At 45.1% G+C, this 25002-nt stretch overlaps 1 protein-coding gene across 2 annotated transcripts in view; it reads right to left on the bottom strand.

Moving 5' to 3' along the window:
- LOC311032780 (thyroid hormone receptor alpha-B) overlaps positions 1–25002 on the bottom strand; it is a 130088-nt gene that overhangs the window by 68480 nt on the left and 36606 nt on the right. For both annotated transcript variants that reach the window (XM_084039815.1, XM_084039817.1), the window contains exon 3: positions 409–487. The gene's annotated coding sequence lies outside the window, so the exon portion shown is untranslated. The remainder of the gene's footprint in view (positions 1–408; positions 488–25002) is intronic.

The following is a 25002-nucleotide window of genomic DNA, read 5'->3' as shown; positions in this document are numbered from 1 at the left end:
ATAAAATGTGTTTTCTGCTGAGTGAATGAGTGGAGTCGTCTCCCGAATCAAACCCTCATAACACCTGCAGTCAGTGTTCAGTAGAGAACTTCCTGCTGGTGAACTATAAGCAGAGCGAGGCGTGGCCGCAGAGACATGAGCCCGTGAGCCGCACATACTGCATATGTGACAAATCACTTTGCACAATTAAGAGGATGAGGACAGTAGAAGGGATAAAGATAATGACTCATTATACAAAGCAGCTGCCTGCTGAGTCTGTGAAGTGTTCACACACACACACACACACACACACACACACACACACACACACACACACACACACACACACACACACACACACACACACACACACACACATGCAAACATACATGTACTGTTCCCGTAGGCGGACGGGCACAGCTAACCTACCAGTCATATTGTGCGTGTTTGTGTGCGGTTAATGATTTCCCCAGGCCTCCTTCGTTGTGTGGGCCGCCTCGTCTCCGCCCTGGAAGAAATAAAAAAAGAGGAGGGTGAGGGTGGGTGAGCAGCCGGGGTGGAGGGTGGAGGGGGGAGGAAGGGAGGGATGTAGCATATAGAAAACAAACAAGGCCATACAATACAAAGGCCAGCGAGGACACCCACGGCTGCTCCTCAACCCCGTTTCCCTTTGTCCTCACGCTTACTTCTCCTTCTCCGTGTCTTTCTGTCCTTCCTCTATTGACTTCTCTCTGTCTCTTCATCTTCCTTCTCTTTCCTTCCCCCTCTATTTCCTCTTAGTTTGAGGAGCTTTTTACGTTTCCCCTTTTCCTATCCTTTATTTCTACTCTCCCCCCTCCTTCTGTGAAAATGTAACTCAGGAGCCTCGGCCTGTTTACCTCACAGTCAGACATGAAAGCCAAACATTTATCCACGGGCCGGCGTCACAGTCATGCTGTAATGGCTGCAAAAACATCCTCTCACTGCTAGCTTTATCGCTAGTAACGGCAGCCTTGACGCTGGAGCCTTGGACGGGCGGATGCTAGCATGCATGCTACCTGACCTGCAGGGTCACACTTTGATGTTCGCTAGCCCGTCAACCCAGATAAGACGCCGCTAGTCTAACATCAGCTGTGAAACACACTTATGTGCTCGCTTTCTGAGAGTGAGATGAGAAAATGACGTCAATGCGGTGTCTGTGCGTGAAGCATGGAGCTGGAGACATGACGTGTTTCACCAAGCTCAGCACTGAGGCGTCGGCAGACAGACAGACAACTCATATCTCTGTTCAGTGTGAAAACAATACACCTCCTAATGGCTCCTTTAAAAGTTGTCTATGGTTTCTTTAATCCATATTTACCAGAAAAGGTCAAAACGAGTTACATGTTCAACAACAAGTTTTCCCCCTTTTCTTCCCAGTCTCGATGCTAAGCTAAGCTAACTCTCTGCTGGCGTTAGCGTCACATTTAATGCACATATAAGAGCCATAAAGGTCTTCTCCTCCAGCTCTCAGCAAGGGAGTGAAAAGGAATATTTAAAACATCAACGCTGTCTTTTATCCCACAGCGTTCGCAACAAGACAGCTGCTTTAGTGAAATTGTTTTTTTTTTTTTTTTATTCTCAAAACAAAATACCTGGTGTGGAACCAGCGCAAATGGTAGTCATTACTTGGTAAAAGAAGAAAGTTAACAGAGTTCAGCTTTAGTTCCCATCTGTCACTTCCCATTAATCACACAATGGAAAAGCCGATTGTAGCGACGCGAGCGCTATCTGAAAACACGCGAGGCTTAGCGTAAAGATGACAACTTTATATTAGAAAACGACACAGTAATGACAAAACGCATCTAGCCATTTGCAGGCAATTTAGCGCCGCTACAATTCATTATGGTTTCTGTCTCAATATAAAATTCCACATGAAGCCCACAGGAGACAGCTACTGTTCCACACAACAACAAGGGGGGGAAGAGTGAGAGAAAAGAGATGATGGAAGGAGGAGAGAGAAAGGATCCAGAAATTGTGAGAGAGATCTGCTAAAGTGAGAAAGAGGAAACCTGCTTAAACTACAAAGTGCTTTGAGGCGGGAAGGAAAAGAGGAAGCCGTTAATGTCTTTACGGTCCCATCGGAGCTGAAGTGCCGGAAGGAATGCACGGGTCTGACTTTCTATACGTGGATGTGAGTGTGCCGTGAAATTAGGAAGTGTCTGTACCGTGTATCCTAATACAGGTTTTTCATGTACGCCTCCATGTGGACGCTGCAGCACGATGTCCACCGTGAGATGATGTAAATGCATACTGTGGTGGCCTGTGTGGAAAATGTGATGGGTGGGTTTCACTTCACATTCCACACGAGGGGAATCCCCCTCCGTCTGAACATAAAGGGTACTTTTTTTTCCCTCCCTGTAGAGCCGCTGTGGAGAGGAGAGGATGGGAAGCTAGTCGGGATGCACAGATATCGGATATCCGGCCAATACCGACTCAAGATAGCTCAACTGGATGTGTGATGTTCTTTGTTTACATACTATATACATGACATTACGGAAATACATCATTTTAACAATTCAGTAAATTCATATATCTATGCATTTGTTCCATTTTGTTGGATGTGGTGCAACATGGTAAGATGTCAACTCTTCATCCTCTGCACCGACAGTGTCGGATGCACACAGAAGATGATGGAAAGGCTCAACAGACGCGAACACACGGACGCCGCCTAAGGCCGAGCGGCGCCGAAGGCGGGGCGGCGTCGCAGCAAGCCGAGAGCCCGGGTGTCTGTGGAGAGACGAGCTTCAAAGTGAAGTGTCTTCATTTTGCTAACTCTTCCAATGGTATCTCCGCCGCCACTGTGGCCTTTTCCCCATCCTGCCGACATGAATAGCTTTCTTTGTCACAGTGAAATTCCAATGGCAAGTCTCTAATTAGCTGCGGGGCTCTTCGATGTGAGCAAAAAAAAAAAAGACGGGTGCACGGAGAGAGAGGTAGCTCACTGCGAGGGGGAACTGTGCAAACAACAAAAGAGCCTGAATGGAGAAGCAGTCATATGATGCCCTCCTGCTGGAGCTAAAAGGAAGTCATAATTTAATTTGTGGGAAGGAAGAAAACAGAGAGTGAGCGAGCAAGAATGAATTTCTCGGTGTCCTCGCTGTGCTGTTTTCAGGGCAGGAATCTGACAGGTGGTTAACCAGCATGGCGGCGCCAATAGGAAGCCTCCGCTCGGTATTTACATTGACTTGTTGGGGAGTGGCTCACCTGCAGAAAAACTTTAACAACTATTCTGCCCGAGGAGGTGAGAATCATTAGCAAGAGCACAATTATTAGAGAGGAGAATTATTATTATTCAGTCTGTGGAAACAGTGCTGTTCTGTGGCTGTGGACGGAGACAATCTGGAGGATTCTGCTTTAAAGTCCCCAAAACAAATGTCCAACTTCATGAGTTTGGTGAGTTTTATATGCAGGTGACTGTATAGTTCTGACATCATAACCTTAGAGAAGTCCTAACAGCTCCTTTGAATACAGGCTGTGTGCATTTTGATACTTAATATAATACATTTTGATATAATATTTAAACAGCTTTATAATAAAAATGTAATCCCTGCAACATGTGTCCTTAAATGCCTGTGATATAAATGTGGGGCATGCTGTCTGATTGAGGTTCATCCTACATCTAACATGCATTAGCCTTGTCGAGTAGAAATTAAGTTCAGTGTGAGACACTGCTGTGTACATGCTGATGGGTGTACTGTGTCATGTTGGATTTCAGTAGCATTAGTGTGGCGTGCGATCAAATGCCTGTGCTATATTTGCCCCGACTAGATAGCTGTCTTATATAGTGCATCTAAGCCCATCCTGGACGCAGATATTGTACAGCACATGAGGCGTGTCTGAGCCGCGGTCATGGCCTTTACTGAACCGCAGCAAAGGTCATACAGGACATACGACCAACAGCTTTCATGATTGATTGGCTCTAATTACCTGCCTTTTTCTCTCGCTTTGCACTCAACAAGATGTTCAGAGTATCTGAGGAACAAACACCACTTGAATCACCAATCTAAATCTAACAAGCAACGTCTTATTTCCTGTTAACAAAGCGAGGTATCAGTCTAATGAACAAAGAAACTGGGTCATCCACAACAAGATTGTTCTAATGTTTCTCTTCTGGAAGAACAGCTCAAGGCAGTTTCTCTTCTCCCCCTCCTGCTGGAACGTATGTCGCTCAGCGTCATTCCTGACAGGCTGTTGTGACAGCAAGAGACATTCACACATATTAAGCTTTTCGCCGAGCTTCACATCGGCTGACCGAATGACCCGTCTGCCGGTAACCATAGCAACTCACTCTCTCCGCTAAAAGGGTCTGGGGCCTGTTGATAAAACATTCGAGGGCCTTAGCCTCGGACGCCCGGGGCCATTCTGCCTGAAGTGGCCTGTCATTTTGCGGCCCCGTAATAGAGATACCAAACATCATCAAGCGAGATCACGTTCTGTGTGAAGAGGTTGATTAAAGGTGCAGGAGGCGTTTGGGGGTGTGGTGCTGGTCGAAATGAATTTTGAAGTTGACCAAAAAGGCCAGAAAGAAGCTTATGAATTTTGTCACCAAAAATGGCTTTTGTGAGATGACAGAAACCTTGACCTTGAAATTCTGCTCTGTTCACATGTGAGTCCAAGTGCTCGAATGTACAATGTGTCCGAGGAAGCCACAACAAATCTCCTGCTAACCAAGTCTGATGGAGTGACTCTTATCAAGCCTGGCCAACATCACCACCACATCTTTACATTTTTAAAGAGGGGCGATAAAACCAGCCTTGTAAATACAGTCCATTATGGTTTAACAATCTCACTGCAAGCTCTTGTTGAAATAAGTTAAGAGATGGCTTTTTTTTCTCCAGAGGCTGTTATGGAACAGAGTACGTTTCATTCCAACAATGAAGACAACCGTTAGTTGGGGTCAGTCAACAGGCAGCAAAGGCTTCACACTTAAAAGCCTTATGGCAACTCTAAACATCTATATTGGGTTATTTGGTCCCCTGCTTCCTCGAGGCGTCTAAAAAAACGGCACGATGCGATCGCACCAGATAAAATACCCACAGTGGTCTCGAGGAAGTTTTAAACAGAAGCAGAAAAAGTCCTCCCACTTCAGAGGACATTCAACTGAAAACATCTTGAGGGTAAATTCTGGCAGTAGGCCCCAAGTTCACCGCTACACCCCCTCTCTGGTGGCAAATGTAAGGCTTTGAACTCCAGGCTGGGAGGGGGGGCAGGGAATTTGCTGGCCTGTCAGGACTATGAATGATGGTGGATGGAACAGATCAGATCCCGCTTCGCCGTTTAGCCTTCAGGGAAAAAAGATCTTCTGACGATGCACACGCAGGGCTAAACATGGCAAGTCATGAAGAGATCTAGCTTTCGTGTCATCTCAACATACAAAGGCCCCAATTACACCTACAATTTTATGATCATTATCATCAAACACAGGGTCGGCAGGCATTTTAGAAGCATCGGTGCCTCCAGAAATACTTTGAGGTGCTTTCTTTAAAAAATGCAATGTGTCTAAGTGAGCGAGTCTTAAGAAGTCAAAGCAGGAGAGATTATACGTGAAGTAAACACTACAATGCTCTTGATTATCAGATAATCTAGGTTAGGTGGCACATTGCATCATGGATGTTCTTGTGGTCCGTCTGTGGGAAAGCGATCTGTAGCGGCTTGGCATTAAGCAGATCCCCAGTCAGCGGCTTCGCAGAAAAGACGACACCACAGTTGCAATAAATTTCCCGATCCTACTCATCGTCACCTTCACGCCATCTCCTCCTTCTACTGCACTTGACCTTGACTCTTCTCACTTAGTTAAAATGAGTCGTAAATTAGTCCAACATCTAATGAACCTTTTGAACTTTTCAAAGACAAAGCAGCAACTCTGCCGACTTAAGAGAAGCCGCAACGCCATGTTGCATCAAAATGTAAATGTCGTCTCCAGCGATGTTGAGTTGGCCTCGGATGTCTTCGCCGACAGTCTTTCTGTTAAAAGGATTTCAGCCACAGCATTTGACCTTTTGTTTGCACATCTTGCATGTGGCTTTGCTTTGGTCCAGCTCTCCTCTGTCCTCAGACCTTTTAAATCCAAAATGCTGCCAGACGTCGGCCTTCAGGCCCCACGCTGCTTTCAATACAAGCCGTCTCTCACGTGGATAGATCTCATCACGCTGTCACACGAGAGTAACGCTACAGGTACAGGAAATGAGATATATTCAAATATATATAAATATATATTTCCAATGAGGATTGATACCAAAACCCAGCCTTGATGGCAGCAATTGTACAAGACCAGGACGTCCTCAGGTTCAAATATATATTAAAAAAACAATAGTACCCCGGCTGTCTGTGTCGCACATGCTAAATGCAGCACGAGACGCTACTCGTTAAATGTAATGTAATGTTAGTTCAAGCTGAACGAGGAATAATTCAACAACAAATGTACTGATGTCAGAGACCTCGGCCGCAGACGGAGCGACACCATGTCCAGACAGCTAGCGATGCATTACGCCACGTGATAGCTGCGGTACCTGCTTCTGGCGTTTGTGCTAAAGAGAAAACATGTTTTGTATCGTGATATTTACTGGAAATGACGTAGACTTAGCAATACAGACGACAGCAAGTAGGAAACCTTCAAGTAATCTCCAGCCAGAACTTCGCCAGCTGGTTGTCGGCAGTGAGCGACGGGAATAAATGGGACATTTCAGGCCAACAGCCCTAAGCACCATTGGAAAAACATGGTGGTTAATATAAGGTTTTTAGCTATTTAGCCAAGACCAAAGCTAGCTTTTGGTGCTGGATTTACATGTCTGTAATATCAGGATTCACTTTCAATGTTGGTGAAATTGTTACCACAAAAAAAGGCGTCATCGTCCGTGCAACATGAGCCTTGGCAGTGCAAACATGCAAACATTCCCTTTTGGGGAATCTACGCTGTCCATCTGGAAATGATGTATGTAAGGGACAGGAAAAAATATGATTCCTTTATGCTATTTTAGCTGTTTCATGTAGTTCAAAACAGTTGGGGGTTGAATGCATTCTTTCACTCTGCCCATAAAGCTTGGGATTTAGCCCATAACATCAGGAATCAATTCCCGAGCCATGTGCATAAGTGTAACTGTGGATGAAACCATTTATTCACACATACAAACACACACACACACACACACACACACACACACAAACTACAGTCAACGTCCTTCAGGCCATCTGTGTCAGTCCATTCAGGTTGGGGAAGAGTGGGAGGGGCGGGACGGGGTGACAGCATGTTCATAGTTGTCACTCCAAGGGCGGTTGTTTTGTCCCGCTGAAAGACTGGATTCACTGTTACTACGGGGCGCTCATGAAAATGCACACACGCAGAAGATGAGCGAAGAGAGATCAGGAGGAGGACGGCAATAAGGGGAGCGATGACGACGACAGGAGGCACCCGAGACGGAAAGTCGGAGGGACACAAGGCCTCGTTGATGCGAGGCTGCACAGCTGGATGGTTGAAGGAGACGGTGGGAGGGCGGGCAGGGAGAGACCCACGGCAAACAGGAAGAAGACAATGCAACGGGGCTTGTCAAAATGAAAATTTACTGTTGGTCAAGCTCCAAATAGCTTTGCTCCAGTGCCCTCGAGACTGTATCTGCATGAAATATGTGTAGAGAAACTGAGAAAAGAACACAGAGGGTGATGAAAGATCAAGGAACCCGGAGCCCTAGAAATCTGTGTGTGTGTGTGTGTGTGTGTGTGTGTGTGTGTGTGTGTGTGTGTGTGTGTGTGCATGAGGCGGAGAGAGACTGGTGTAAACACAGCGCATTAAATATGTGACAACATTTCAGGGATTTTTTAAGTTTGTGGGAGCAGATAAACTGTATGCAACATGTGTATCATGATAGAAAAAGATTACTTGCTCATTACATTCATTTAAATTGTGTTTTTAAAAAAAGCAAGAGACATTTGGAAAAGCCAAGACCCGGATGCCTTGTAAAACTAAAAAAAATAGTCTGGGATCGTGCACCAATGACTTAACAGCATGATGTCTGCAATAGTCTACTTCAAGTCTATAAAACTAGACAGGCATAAAAGATCTCATGACTAAGTCACTATATTATCTGGTCCAAGGCATAATTAGGACATCAGGATGTATGACCAATCCAACAACGGAAACAATCGGATCATGTTTCACTCAAGAGCACGGAGAGGGCGAGGAGCTCGGCCCTTCACAACGTTATGAAAAGCACTTTTAATTACCATTACATCTGCAAGCTGCTATGAGAACGCGCTCACGCTGCCTATAGATTCTCAAGGCTCTGTTTATTCTCATCGCATACTGGCTCGAGTTCTTTTAATTTGCCGTTTCAGACATGCTGGTAATATTAGCAGCACTGCGCTGGTTTTGTGTGAGCGAGGCACAGAGGAGTCTTTGTCCCAGATGGGTTATCCCCCGCCCGCCAGTTCTGTTGTGTTTCAAATTAGAGCCATCTTCACAATCTTTAACTTATAAGTTTAATATTAGCCTTTTGACTGTGATCTACATGCAGCTCTACCAGAAAACTGCTGTGGAACATTTACTGATCCTAAAGCCAACATGTTGCTCACTAATACTGGGAGATTCTCTATGTCAGCTTTGAACTCAACACGTTACAGAAAGAGTGCTGACATCTGCAATCCTGATGTCACGAAAGAAACACCAGCATTCAGACGATCCCATTGGGCAAAATTCATGTTTAAATAATTGATAGACTTATAAATAAACTTGGCCTGTCATGATAACTTCTTAAGAATATTCAGACATTATAACAAATAACATTCAGTTTCTGTTTTGAAAGTTTTCATGCCAAGAACAACAGTTTGGAAATATAAATACATATCGCTGTGTGAATGAAGAGTGTGTGTAAAGGCGATAATGGACCGCTGCTGTTTATTCTGGATTCATGTAAAAGACATTCTTAGGTAAACAAACATGCATGGAAACACATCGGGAAAAGATGATCAAGGTGACCTCCATGATGTAATTATCATGACAGGCCCATGGAGGGAGCAACACCAGTCCACTGAGTCCACATGGGTTTTATAAACAAACTTCACTCATCTTTACACTCCACAAACATGTTTATGAGCTTCCTTCCTCACAATCCGGGGGGCAGAAGGAAGGAAGAAGCTCAACAGGTGCACGACAACAGCTGGGCCGCTCCGGAGCCGAAGACAGGCTCTAAATCAGCGCGGCCTCCGACCCCGCAGCCCCGCGGCCCTGCCTAGAACAGAAGCTATCATCGTGGAGCCTAAATGCGATTAGTGTCCAGTGGTAATCTAGGGCCTATTCATTCCTGCTTAGAGTAGGTGACACATTTGATTCAGGGGATTAGTCCACCTCTCCTCACCGTGCGGAGGAGGGGGGAATCAAAAAGGGCCCATGTTGGGGAGCAGTGGAGAAAAAAACTGAAGAAAACAGAGGAAGAAGCCGAGTGGTAGAAGACGGGGGAATATCAAAGCCCAACACTCTTCCGTAATTAAAGCAGACAGTTCCTTTGTGCAGCCATGTCATTAACATAACTCGGCACGCTGCGGGGAGTTCTTTAGTTGGTGCCTTCAGAACATACGTGATGAGAGGCCCCGGCTCATGACCAGGTTAACATTCAAATCTTTAACGACCGGCATTTTATCTGCTTAACCGTTGTTGAAATATCTGCATCATCATCATAGCAACAATCACATGCATCTCCTTATCCTCGGCAGTGGGATCTAACATGCAGTCTGGCATGAATAGACACACGCTGCCACTGTGGAGCGGACTCATCGACCCTCCATTAAAGCGGCGGTGTTTGGCCACACAAGAAAGAAAAAGACTAAATAATTAGTAGCTGGTGGTTGACATCATCCACACTAACACTGGTAAACCATGTGACCCGACACATGATGTCACAAGTGGGTCTGTTAGCTACGACTATCCGGTTTTGCTGCGAAGATAATGACTCTAGCAAAGTAAACATAGATACACAGATCACATTAAGAACTCTGATGGTTTGCACTGACTTCAGAAGAATCTCTTCACCATCTCATCGCTGTTAAATCTCACTTGGACAGTCCCGTCATTACTGCTGATTCCAGATATGAACGGGACTTTCACTTCTCTGTATTGATATGCAGCAAGGCCGTCATCTGTGATGCATTGTGAAGTGTGTGTGGCTGAAGATACACACATCTTAAAACGCTTTGCTTTAATTCACTGAATAATAAAGAGCTGTGGATAGACAGCGAAGAAGAAACAGCTGATCTGAGCCGAGCTTTGAAAGACGCTCAGCAATATCTGAGTCATGATTTAAAAGCCAGCCGTCATTAGATAGCATGTTTTTTTACCTGCCGGAGAAAAGGAACAGTTAAGAGTTCACTATCGCAACAGAAAGGCGTTGTGCTGTTCGTTGGTTACACATCGCATGAGAGCGGATCCCTGCACACAGCAGTGTTGATGATTGGTGCTCGCTCAACACGGAGACAAACACGCGAGGAGTTGCAACACAGGTCCATTTTTAAAACTCAACTATGTGGTCAGATATTTTGAGGGGCCCTCCATGTTGTGTTCTCTATTGGGCTGCAGCCCCTTCACAGAGGGGGGGGGCTGCTGAAACATGTTAGCAAAATATAATGACATTAATAAATCCTTATTTCGATGTAAATTAGTAGTATGCAACACTTTTAACCCATTTACATCCAAAGCACTGAGTATCAAAATAAGTCATAAACAGATCGAGGGCATCAATTACCAATTTGACACAACTTTCTTCAGTCAAACTTCTTGTACCTCTGTTTGTGTTTCTGTTAACATTGGAGAAGCCTTTTATATTTATGTGTGGGTTTTTGGGGGGGATCTTATTACTCACTGCTTTCATCTGTGTGTTTCCCATTTCCTCTGCATGAAAGTGCCACAGTGTAATAATCCTGTGAGGTTTCTCCCTCTCTGTGTGTGTCAGGTTTTGCATGTGCTGGCTTTGTTATATGGCCTCCACAGACACGACTACACAGAGGCAGGCGAGGGGGAGACTGGATTTAGAGTGCTAACGAGCCAAAAAAAAAAAAGAGGTTCCAAGATTATCAAAGAGCAAACAGCACGACAGAGCGAGTGAAGTTTGAGTTAGACGGGATGATGGAAGGACAGCGCTAACAGTGCAAACAATGGAGACAGTGCAGACAGAGCTAACGGTGTTTGATGGGGGGGGGGCGGACGGTGGGCGCTACGCTTCAGCGATGACACAGTCGGTCGCACATTACCGAGCGCACGCTCACATGCGCTCATAAGCACTAAATGCATGTGCGACCAGCCTGGACAGCCGTAGCGGTCTGCAGGACAGACTGCTGACACGGTTGTGCTGCAGGGCTGATTGCATTCATACAAACGCTACTTTCAAAGGTTTCCTGGAGGTTCCGGTTTCACCTCAGCTGCGTTACACTTCTGGTGGGTTCAAGGTCCCACCGTTGCTGCACCAGACGCCTGAAGCCTACTCTCACATTCAGTGGGGCAGATGCAGGAAATAGAAAGCGGCCGTAGCAAACCAGTCACAGTCATGGTGGTGTCTGTGCAGCCTGATTGGCCTCCGTGTGCAGCTTAAAGGGAAAACATTCTGCCAGCGGAGCGAGATTATTTGAAACTTGTTGCCAATACAAATACATGTTGCTTCACGAGTTTGCTGCAATCTGCCACAACTGGTGTTTGCTTCGATACAGTGATGTTTATTCTTAGAAACGTTCCCAAAGTGACTGCCAAAGGGCTGAGATAAGTCTCAAGCAGCATCTTTCTCATGTTTGAAGAAAATAAGTCAATAGGTCTCGTCAAAAAGGACGGTTCTTGGCCTTCGTTTCGGTAGTTTGGCTTGTCGTTGCATCCAGTTCAAAACTTAAATAATCAAAGAAGCGATTCTTTACTCAAAACCCCGTGAAAGCTACAGACACACACACACACATCTTTGCAAACAAATTGTCAATCACCAATGGAAACATTTAAACATATTGCCCAACCCTAGTGTAGAAACTCTTAGCTGATCGTCCAAAATGTAATCAACATCAATTCTGGTTATCAGTTTCTTGCTTTTATAACATTTCATTTCAAATTGTTGGGTTCTTGCTGTTGTTTGGAGAAAACAAACAATATGAAGGCATCACTTTGGGCTCCGGGACATTGTAACAGGCGTTTTCTCATTAAATAGACCAAAGGAATAATCAGTTATCCAAAAAGAAAACGTAATCGACATTAAAAACAATCATAAGTTGCGGCGTCATGGCAGCGCTGCTCTTACCCAACACTCTCTCTGCATGTTGAGACCGATACAGCTCATAGAGGCCACCCATGCTGTATGTTAGAATAACACCAAGCACTTTGCCTGATGATAAACCCCTTTCATTACACATGTTATAAAAGCTGAATTCTATAGAGAGGACACGCCCTTATTGGTGTTAGCGTTGCTGCAGCCTTTCATTCTAGCCTGCTGTTCACAGTGCAGCGTGTGTAATGTTCCGTACATTATGTACTTGAACATAATATAACACTGTGTCACGGTCGCAGGCTGGGTAATCTTGTCTCTCTCCCTCAGACTCAGGACATAGATAAGAAAGGCGTCTACCTCGCTGCCTCTTCGTCTGTGAACTGTGATGTGAGAGTGCATTGTACGTGGAGAGGCCACACCAGGGGATCTATACCACGAACGCAGGGAGATCTTCATCGAGTGACGCCACGAGTGCAGGTCTGCGTTAGAGCTGGCGGCATATCAGACGGTGTCACGGCCCGCTGTGACCTCTTACTGGCTAACAACATGAGAAAAGGAGGTGGCAGGAGGCCGTTCCAGGGATGATGGAAGTGACACATCAAATCAGTAAGAAGCTGTCTTTGACAAACACGTTTACAGAGACGGCACTTCCTGCTCTCAAAGGAGGAAATGATTCCAGAGGCAGAGCACGGGAGGAAAACAGGATTCTGAGACACTTCATGAGGAGATCCACATCCTGGTCACGACTAAAGTACTGAGCTGGATTCACAATGTGTTAATGTGTTGCGTTTTTTTTTTTTTTTTTTTTTCAGATTCCGTTTTATTTTTTGCCAAATTTTGTGTTTTTGGTTGACATTTTTCCAAATTCTATGTTTTAGAATTAAAGAGATTTTATTCATCACATGGCGTCTAGTCATGTGGTTGATGAATTATAATAATTCAATAAATGAAGAAGAAAATATGAGAAATGTATTGAAGAATCTGTGTCTAAAGTGAGAGCATCTCTCGATCCACTCGCAGCTATTTTAAGTTTCACTTTCAGTTGTGAATCAGTTTTACCACATCGAGGAAATCTTAGGGTCCTACTCGCCACGCCCCCCTGCCATAACTCCACCCCCCGGTTTGAAAACCATTGGCTTTAGCTGACAGACAGAGTCAACTTTATCGTCCCTGAGTGGAAATGATGGCAGAGGAGTTTACTCAGAGAAGAGAATGATTTTTGGTTTGTGTATAGGCTCACAGCCGTTTCTTGAGAAAAGCCTGTTTTCCAGTTGCACTGTTGGGTTGCCAGGCCATGCTCCACATTTAAAGATACTCTAGGAGCTTCAGCGTGATGTTGCTGCTCGCTCCGTGCAGCAGGAGGGAGGGAGTCTCTGCTGCAGTCCATCACACAGTTCATCCACAAGGCTGTCTGTGTGGCCACACAAGTATGAGTACGAGGACACCTGAACGATTGTCTGGGTTTTGATGATCACTGTTTCACGGTCAGTCGCTCGCTTCGGGGGTCGAGGACTGTCGAGGATGTGTTCTGACATTTAAATGATGACAGAATCACAGACGCTGGTGAGGCAGGTGGAAACAGCTTCCCCTAAAATCACACGTCTATATGTTTACATTCCTGTTCATTTAGAGACGTTTACAGGCTTATTGTTTTCACTTTAGACAAAGCCAGTTGTTCCTTCAGTTTATTCTGGAATACATGCAAATAAACCTTAAAGCTATTTCACTTTACTGGCCTCTGGTGTCAATTTTGGCAGTCCCAGGGGAAGTGTTTCAGTGCACCAGAGTCCCTTTAGAAAACCTCTTATTTTACTGCTGTAGGGTCTGGCCCCGCTCAGTCCTGGTTCTGGCTCTCCGAGGCCCCCCTTACGGCCTGGTCCTCCAGCAGATTGGAACTGAGGAGGAGCTACTGCTTCACGATCTCTGGCTGTTGACAACGGGAAATGAAATCACATTCTGGAACATTTTCCTGTCCCAGTTTCAACACCAGAATTTTAATTTGTTTTAAATATCCTTCAAATTAAACATGAGCAAATAAACTCTGGAGTAAATACTTCCCAGTGCCTGTCGCTGCTGAAACACATCAGAGCTCAGCTGCGTTTTGATTAACGCACATCAGCCACATATTTCCCAGCTGATCCACACTAACTTTAACTTTGTACCTCCTCTTTTTTTCCCCGCCTCACCAGATAAGCACAACAATAGGGGATTAGAGATACGGCAGGGGGGGAACAGACGGCCGTCTGGCAGGCAGCAAGAAAAAAGTGGCGGCACTGGCAAGCCTCGCACTATGACCGATCGCTCTGCCAAATTCTCTGACTGTGTACACGACACGTGCCACTGTTTTTAAAACCGGAGCAACAACCGCGCTGTGGGCCGCAGCACAGATACAGCCCAGAGTAGAGTTAACAGCAACAACATAGAGATGCAATACTCTAGTGTACAACGAAATCATCGTAGACAAAGCTGAAATCAAAAAGAGGGTGGATCTTCCCCGTTATAGAAAATGCGATGCCATGACACGGTACATAATTGATGGCTCAACATAGGAGCCACGGCGACCTGGCTGCATAACGGATCTCCACCGGGGCGATGCTCCTTGCGTGACTAACAGTACGCTAGGCCTTTTGTGCTCCGACAACCGGAGACGTGACGGCCATACGATCTAAATCTGTGACGAAGCGTTAAGACTTCCTGCTCTGTTGGCGTGCGTCACGGCAGACTGGAGTCTTCTATAGGTTTAATATACAGCTATGTGCATTAATTTGAGGTTATTAAATAATGCTATAATTGCCAGCTGAAGAATGTTAAGAGGCTGTAAAATCTTCCAAAGAACTGGAGATGCTAAAACACAGCCTCTTATTCAGAGACATAAGACAACGATCGGCAGCCCTGGAGGACATTCTGTGGTAATTGGCATGAATGAATTAGAGCTAAAACGCAAGGTCGCAGAACAGCTAAAAGACTGACTGACTGACTGCTTGATGCAACAACCTTTACTGCGGTGTAAAAAAGCCCTTTGTGTTGCCTGATGATAAGGCTGAACTGCCAGTTTATTCCATTGTATTCCTTCAGTCCTTCAGACATTTAGCTCACGGGTCATTCCGTGTCATTTCATCAAATGCCTCCCACCTGACCATCTCAGAATGTCCTGAAAAAATTCAAGTACAAAGACACACTTGTTATTAGGACAAATCCAAAATATTAGGTCTCTACTGTCAATAGTTTTCTCATGAAACATCATTGAATGAAGGGTAGGGTATGACGGTTTTTGGCATCATGCTCTGAAAAGCCATTTTTAAACAGCAATATCTGGAAAACTATCTCACCTGTGGCCTTCAACATTTTTACAGAGTATATCTGTTACTAATAGCCTCCAGACATAACAGAATTTTTTCAGGACATTCTGAGATGGTCAGGTGGGAGGCATTTGATGAAATGACATGGAATGACCCTCACGTTATCCGATTTCTGTTTGGCAGGGGGTCGTTTTTATTTTCTCATCAGAGTGACATGCTTTTGAAGATAAGATAGCGTTCGCAATATGCAGCCGGCGAATGAAGAAACGTGCAGATTTGAGATCTGTTATTTCTGTCAATCTGCACAGCTGTCAGCCACACCTGCCTCCACTTTGTGCTCACCCTTTTAATGGATGCAGCCAGGTAGCTATGGGGGAAGATGAGCTCAATCCTGACTTGGCATTGTGTCTCTAACTGGAGGAAACGGATGCCAATGAACACCTGACCTCTTTGAATAGATGGATAATTTGGCGGGATGCAGGGAGCAGTTCTGAGGATGGATTTGTGTGTAACGGCCACGAACAAACACATTGCTGTGAGCAGCGTTTGAACTCTAGATGGCAGATCAAACACGGCTTCTAATGCAATTATGATGAGAAAAATGTGATTCCTCCGAGAAGGTCTGTTACATACGTGTGGTTCAGACCGAAAGACCACAATGAGATTGAGAGACTGAATAAACACATTTACACTCACTGTAAATTGACTGGGAATGGTATTTGGTGGTGGATTAGGACAGCTTTAGCAGATGAAAACAGAAACCTGAATCACAAAGGATGTGCTTTGACAGAGAACTTGTGATGTCCAAAGCCCTTCAAGCTAAACACTTTCTCCAACACACTTTTTTCCCAATCCCTCGCAGCGTAAATGTTTGATGCCTTTGTGGAACGATAAATTAAATGCACAGCCTTATAAAAAGCTGTGTGCATCACCAGGACTGAGTCCCCATTGAAAGCATGCTAATCATAAGCTCGGTTATTGTCTTTTTTTGACTTCATTTGGCGCCTGCAGATGAATTCCCATGTTATTTTTAAATTCAGATGAGAATAAATAGGCGGTGCTGTAAGTGTTTCCAGGTGCTGGCACACACACATTCCACAGTGACATAACACACAAAAAGGCATGTACAAATAGATTTTCCACCCAAACATGACAGTGATATCTGGCGAACTGGGAGAGAGTTGGCTTCGCTGCGAAACAGCACGAAAGACAACGCTTCCTCTCGGCACATGTGTTTCCCTCCTTCGGAGGAGCCACCAAACTGGAACTGAACCAGACCCGACACAATGGACAACCCGACTGCAGGGATGAACGAGTGAAGCGGGAGGGATGAGGTCAGCGACGCAGCCAAACTCACTAAATCACCGGACTAATGTGCTGCAGGCTCGTTGTCATCCGAGCATCTCACATGCACAAACCCTCTTGCATGCTGTCTTGCAGCTCTACTCACACACTGGATGTGATGTACACGGAGCCACATTAAAGCGGAGCAAAGGGGCCCTTGTGTTGACAGACCTTAGCGGATCTTAGCACAACACCACACTAGTGCAGTGAATCAATTAAAAGCAGTTTGTTAATCAGCAAGTACATGATGTATGAGTGCTGCAGGAGTCCTAACAGACTGGGAATAAGTCATTTTAGCGCCTACTACGTTTTTGGTTCGTTGCCTGAAATAAGGTCTGTGGTTAAAACAAGGTCAAGAGACTTTAATGTTTTCTTATAGGATATAAAACATGCCAGTCAATGCCCCGGGAATTGCTAAAAAATGGGACTACAAAACACCATCAACCCGATTATTCTGTCCTCACAGCCTTGTTGTGTTTATACTCGCACTAATGCAACCGCCGTATAGTTTCCTTTATGACCTAACTTCATGAAAAGGTAAAACGTAAAGAAGTAAAAAGTAACTTTGGCTTTTACCTTCTGCCCCCTGCAGTTATCAACAGTGATCTGCAGTGATCCAAGGTAAAAAAATGGATCCGCTTTTCGTGGAGGGGAACCAACGCAATGCTAACTTCTGGGTTTGGCCTCAAATATGTGTCACACTATTGGATCACTTTATTGGAGAGGAAATAAAATAAAAACGACGGAGTGGATGAGCAAATAAGAATAGAGGGTCATGCAGAGGTAGAGGGAAGGCTGTTGAGTCATGGGGGGTTGAGAAAGCAGTCCTCTATTTGACTACGGTTTGGGCCCCAGGACAGGCAACATCTGTAGAACAAATTTCTTTCCACTCCACTCTTTTTCCCCCTCCTTTCTCTTTTTCTTACAAAATGAAAAGCAGAGCAGGGATGAGCTCTGTGAAACAGAGACAAAGCCGGAGTGAGTCTTCCAAAATGCAAAGCGATGTACACAAGAATACAAAACAACACGTAAAGCCCTGATTAACAGTACAGCTGTGGAACGTCCGAAAGATAAAGTACCACCAAATATGCTTGATACTTTTTGGAACATTTTATGATTTTTCTCCTACACAGTCAAATAATGAAGCACATAAAATATGGGGTATCTGACACTGCAGAGGGAATGGGAAGATACTTTATTAGGGAGTGGGATGACTAATTTATGTTGGGCTGCCTTTTTTCCCCGCTCCTCTTGTATCTTAGGTATCATGACGTATAACTCACAGGCATGTGTCTCTAATGTCCGCATGCATGCAATACATAAGACCCTTAGATGTGAGATATAAAGACTATTAAACCGGGCAACGAAATCAATCATTGCTGAAGGCGATTGAGAGTAATGTGGGTCACATATACATAATATATCAGGTGGTGACAATAAGAAGACAACCTGGACCTAAAAGAGTGAGAAAATGATGGACAGGGGAGAGAAGGGGGGGGCAGGTTGTCAGTGGCCTGATTGTCAGCCCCCCTTTTTCACATACACAAACACTCCCTGGGGTCAACATGTGGGGTGACAGATGCAGAGCGAAGGGGCCCAGGGTGCTGTAGCAGCCTGTAGTTGATTTAGGATTGTTGAACGTGGGCCAAAATTCCTGAAGGAACACAGTGAGCAGAGGGGGTGCAGCCATAAAAACCCCGCTCAGAACTGGGGGATAAAAAAGGGGAAGGAGAGAGGGGGAAAAAGGGAATGTGGTGAATATGAATTGTGTGTGTGTGTGTGTGTGTGTGTGTGTGTGTGTGTGTGTGTGTGTGTGTGTGTACGCGCATATGCACATGCTGGTGTTGCTATGGTGAAACAGGATTCTGGGAATGGGGGAATGGGAGAATTCCAAATGGGAACGTTGGGGGTGCAGTGTGTGCAGGGAGCCGAAAACGGATCCACAGCTTCACACAGGCGTGTGTGTGTCTGTGTGTGTGTGTGTGTGTGTGTGTGTGTGTGTGTGTGTGTGTGTGTGTGTGTGTGTGTGTGTGTGTGTGTGTGTGTGTGTGTGTGTGTCACTGTGTTGGCATAGACGCATGAAAGGATATTGGAAGAATTTTTATGGAGATACGGCGAGTGAGAGAATGAGGTGGAAGATGGGCGATCGGGGTGTGAGAACAAAGCATGCGGCGAAAGAAGCCGAAAAAGACAGAGAAGAGAAAAACAAGGTCATAAAAACGGTGCCATTTAAGAGGGCTGGGTGTCAGATGAGACCTTCAAGACCTGCATGCAGGCGTTTGGAAAAGAGATGCATGCCACTGGGTTAGCTACGTTTGTTCCCGCCCATTTCTGAGCCGTACCACATCTTCAGCCGGCGGAGAGGTCTGAAAAACTCCTCACACCTCACAAACCCTGCACTCAGTCTTCCACCTCCGGATAAAACACATATTCAGACGACAACGTCTTGCTTCCACAACAGCAACTCATCCTGAAGCCATTCCCATCCTAAAAGCTGCTCGTATCAACGAGCACGTACACTTTCACTGTCGTGCACTTTATTCATCGTACGGTTACTGTATTGTCATCGTGGCGGTGTGATTTGTGTTTTAAGTGTGCTGTGTGATTGTATTTGTCGTGGAGTGCATCAAAACAAACTCATCACGAAGGCGTGATAAATAAGTGAATCTGTGGTTCCTCACAATGCCTAACTAAAAGTACTACTACTACTTAAAGTGTTTAACAGGCAAACAAAAGGCTTCCAAGAGTTTTCCAGAGTACTTTGTGACGCAGTGTAACTGAAGGCCTAAAAGCCTGCAATGCTTTTCCCCCTGCAAGAATACCAAGAGGAAGGTCGCTCTCGTCGCCCATCCATATGCCTCTCACCTTTATCTCAGGCTAAGCAAACACTGCTCCCTGCCTTCATCCATCCATGTCAGCCCCATTACAACACGCCGGATCAGAGGGCAAACACTGTTTGAGAACCTACGAAAGTCCTCGTCCCGACAACAGGGTTCAGACTCATTTCTCTTCCACAGCGACCACAAACGTAGCTTTTACAAAGGAGTCCCCTTAAACAGCCTCCTGTAAGCTCTCAGCAGTTATAACGGCTACGTGCTACAAAAACGCTCATCATGAAAACATACCTACGTTGCACAACCAGATTTACTGCACTGATTATATTTCTGAGGCTAAATAAATGAATAATAAATAAATAAATAAATAAAAACATTTTTATATCAGGTTCTACGTTTCGTTTGTCTTCCATGATAGCGAGCTAGACAGTTTTTTCAAATCACCTGTGATGATTACTATTATTAAGTTGTCAGAAAAATAAATAAAGTATATACCTGAAAATCCTACTTAAGTATAGTAATGAAGTATTTGTACTTTGTTACTTCCTATCTCTACCCATTTTGATCTTTAAAAATAAAAAATAAATTAAAAAAAAGTACAATATTGTTGGGTTATATGATCTAAAATAATGTTCTTAAAGGGCGAGGGGACGTGACCTTTGGCATAAATAAAAGCCTGATAGCGATCACAGCCACCTGTGGTCAGAAACCAGGTGCAGCTTCAAAACCTGACGGCACTGTGTAATTACATCAAATATATATATATATATTAATATATATATATATTTCTGTGCATCAACGTGCCGTATAACAGTGTGTCCAAGCGTGCTTACTATCAGCTCAAATACAGGAGATGTTTGAGCGTGAGCTTTAAAGTGCAGGGGAAAATCATACTAACTCCCATGTACTGCTGTGCCTTTGCTGCTTGTTAAATGACCGTCATGCTGCTGACCGTGTTCGGCCTCAGTTTGAATCCGTTCAGGGCCGGCTACACTTTTGGATCTGGTCTAACCATCCTCGGGTCAAACGGTACTCAGACGAGTCCTGCATTTCCAAAAGCACGTTGGCTTTGAGAGGGTTTTCCACTGGTGTTTCTGTCTAAGAGTGGAGGCGAGGGATCCACACTGTGCTTACAGTCACCAACGTTTGAAAATAAAAATCTGGGTTTTTCTAGACACCACGATAAACAGGAGCCACAGGACAGTTCTCCGGCAGACCTCCATGATAGTTTCACATGTGGTTGCACTTATTGCAGGCGACTTTGCTGATGAAACTCATAAATTCCTCAAATCTTGACACCCAAACCCTAAACCCTGAATATAAACACATAAATCTGAAGAATATTGCTCCATTAAATGCTTGCTTCTATGCTCTTAGTGTTGCTTTTAGCTCAGCCTGGACTTGCAGTGATCCTTTGGCCCCCGGCTGAGTGTTCAAACAGGAACCGGCTCAGTGAGTCTGATTCAAACTGAGCCCCCCCCCCCTACCCTCTTTTTTTTTTCTTCCTCTTTATCAGCACCTTCTATTTATAGCACCTTTGCTGCAGCGGTGCAGCTTAGTACAGTATGTTCCATAAAACACAGGCCTCTCCTGACCACATCCCCAGGCATGCCTCTGCAGTCGTCTCCCACTGCTGGATGCATGAGTGTATGGGGAGGGTTGGGATTATCTGGCAATGCATGCAATGACACGCACACACGCACACAGATAACTGGGCTCACACAGACTTGAGTGCACACGGACAGACAGACAAAGATACAGGGACACACAGACAGTGGTAAATTCACATTCAGTGACAAGGACACAAAGACATTTAGATACAAACGGACAAGGACACATAGAGTCAGAATAAAGCCCGTGATTTACACTACTGGGACACATACAGACTCAGGAGGGAGACTGTTAACAGGTAAACAATGATTTGGTCACTGGTCCTGACCTCTCAGAGGACCATGAACCAGTGAAGGTTCTCAGTGATCCGGGTCGTTGCAGGACACATCATCTCTCATCCAAGAGGCTTCTTCAGAGTGGAGGCAGAGCAGGAGAAACGTCTCCCAACACCTAAAGCACGTCCAGTTGCCTACCAATTAGTTGCATCATGGAAAACCAGCAGATTTTCAGAAAATGAAAATAACCATTAGTTGCAGCCCTTGTATTACATAAGCTTTTATCCAAAGTGGCTTATTTTCCTTGACCCATTTACGCAGCAGGAGCCAGGAATCAGACCCCCAGCCTTACAATTACAGGCCGACTGACTACCACCTGACCTGCCCATGTTATGGGCTCGTACAGTCAGTTACAAATGCATTTCCTGCTCACAGCTGATAAACAGGGACTGCCTCCGCTCACCGCGGGGGCCGTCAGAGTCAGGAGCTCACCTCATTACTCGGATTTGTCTGTGGATGACATCCGACCTGCTCTTTCCTCTCTGTTCTGCAGCGCCAAGACAAACAATTACGAGAGGTAACTCTGATCAGTGCAACGTTATGGGAACGGCCAAGTGTCAAATCTATCAGCTAGAAGCATGCAGACAAGAGTAAGGTCACAGGAACGCTCCGAACGCGGCACTGGATTAACGTGACCTCGGCAGCCTCAATCAGGCCGAGGCGGTGTGGAGATCGATCAAAGGTCAGGGCCGAGTCTTCCCGTTCCGCTGCACTCTGCAACTTTCCATGATATACGAGCACGAGTCATTTCAAAGCACCTCGTCAAACAAAACCACGCGTTATTTGAATTCATCGGAATGTTGAACGCAAAAATAACTTTAAAGGGTAATGTCAGTACCGGGATATTTCCTGTGTTTTTGGGCCAAAGTGACTCATGTTTGACGTTGGTCCGGTATGAAGGGAGAATGCTGCAGACGGCAACCGCTAAACGAGTTACAATGTAATCCTTATCAATGGAAAGTACTATTTAATTGAAAGAAGAGTGGAAAAGGACACTGAAGGCTTTTCTAGGTGGAAATATTAAGTTATACAGAGTGAGGGGTAACTCCTCCAGTGGACAGTTTGGTGAGTGCCGTCCTGCATCACTGGGATCCACGTGGGTGAAATCAAATTCCTTTGACTGACAGAAATATATGCCGCACTTTAATGCTTCTAATGCATAAATGTATGTTTGATGATAATTAACTGATTATAAGCATTATTAGTATTATAAGCCTACAAGTCGACTGTGTGTTATGATGAATCATGACGGGACTGTACAAGAGTTTCTTTGTGCTCCCAGATGACTGGTGTGAATGCATAGTGTGGATGTCGGCACATTACTGTGTGATCGCCGTCACATGCTCGTTAATGGAGGACAGGTTTTGACCTATTAATCAGGGGAAATACCTGCATTATATACATGGCCCTGAATAGAGATAAATACGACAAGATTTCACCATCAACAGATAGAATTGTTGGGAGTTAAGCTTTTGAGATCAGAATAAAAAAATCACATATCTGTAATTATAAAAATCCTGTGGTGTCAGGCAAACAGAAACGGGTTTCCACGCAGCGCTACTGCATGCGAAGTCAATGCAAAGAGACGCAGGCGGCGGCTCGAATGATGTGACATGAATGAGGGAAACATGCAAAATGACCTTCATTCACCTATTAAAGATGTGTGACGCTGTGGCACAGAGCCTGTCAGTGTTGAGACTGAGTCTTGATGGAGCAGCTACAGCGTTAGCCTGCATCCGATCGATCCAAACTCCATTAAAAAAACATGCATTTAAAGAGATGTTAGCTCGTCGTCCTGCAGACAGACCGAATAAACCATGACTTCTAACAAATCGCCATCATTATGTAGATGTCAGCATTGGTTTTATCCCTTTATTGCAATTAAATCACAACACAAACTACCAGGCGTATCAATATACAAAGGCAAGAGTGGTGATTTCAGCCATGATGGATGAAACATTGTCGGTGTCTACATGGAGGGAAGCCCCTCCCCCCCTGCACTCCGGCGCTAAAATAAAGACAAATGATTCTGTGGTCAAACTCGTGTGAATAACACGTTTGGTGTGATCGTGAAAACGTGAGAAAGTAGGACTTTATGTCCATGTGACAAACAACCAAACGCTGAAAAAAAGGTTTCAAAGCACCTTCACACACAAACACACACAAGTGTGTCAAACCACACTGGCACAGTTTCAGCTAAACTAACTTTGACAGACTTGGCTGAGGCTCCACGCAGAGTGCTTTGCCAAAAGGCACGTGGGCAATTTAGTAATAGAGACAACACTTGAGCCGGCGGTGCAGAGCCAGATCAAACAACAACAACAGAAAGAAGAGAACATCAAAGAACAAAGCTACAATCATCACAGTGAGAGGAAGCGGGGAGGATCGTTAAAATGAGACCTCTGCAGTCATTTGGGACTAATATGTGCCATAATATGAGGCTTCTGTATCGCTCCGATATTATTAATGACATCACTCATGCTGTCACACGTAAAACAGAGCATTAAAAAAAGAACAAAAGGCGGTGTGAGTTGATCAAACTTGATGAGGTGCTCTATAAACGTATACTAGAGCGGCTCACAGCGGTCCCGGTACGATCTAACTAGTCATGGCACGTTGAAACCTATAGAAGCGTCTCAGAGCAACAACGCTGTTAACTGATCTGGAAGTCTTCCAAGTGGAGCACAAAGGTGGGCTGATGCATTCCTGTGCCCGTCCCCTCCATACCTGCCAGCTAGAGAACATTCATTCAAATGGTTGCTGCATGTTTGCTCACGCACTCAAACTGGCTCTTTTATTCTGGAGTCTGAAACAAAGCTGAACAAGTCGTCGTGTTATATAGAGACCGAACCCCCTACACGACACTTCCTGTTCCTGCGTAAAAAACAACCTCAAACCAGACTGCGCTAAGTGTCACGGTGGAACGGACAGCTCCGACCACGTGGAGCGCTGAGCGGGTGTCCACTGTATGCAGCGACTCCCGACCGCAGGCATTTTTATCCTCTCGCCTCCTCTCTGCCTTTATGGGAGTGCTCCAGAGTTCACTTCATTGGTGTGGCGAAGGAGTAGGAGGACTGGCTTATTTGTGGCCTGACTACAAAGGAGCTGGAATGCTCGTCTCTAAACTGGTTAATGCTGCCCACCACTCTCAAGACTTTTCTGCCCCTCTTTCCCCTCCAGCCTTTTCTCAAATTGTTCTGTTCCTCCTCTGTTGTTCTCAGTGTCTTAGCCCCTCTAGGAATAGGCGGTCTGCTCCTGATTATGGAAATGTTCACCATATCCAGAGCTCTGTAACCTTGTTTACGCCGATTTGGACATAATAAACATGCTGACAGTAGAGCGGCTTTTGTTCCCGCCC

The sequence above is a fragment of the Eutrigla gurnardus genome (assembly GCF_963514095.1).
Source record: "Eutrigla gurnardus genome assembly, chromosome: 22".
NCBI classification, from domain to species: domain Eukaryota; kingdom Metazoa; phylum Chordata; class Actinopteri; order Perciformes; family Triglidae; genus Eutrigla; species Eutrigla gurnardus.
The sequence above is the reverse complement of the archived record's forward strand: the minus strand, read 5'-3'. Positions and strand labels throughout refer to the sequence as shown.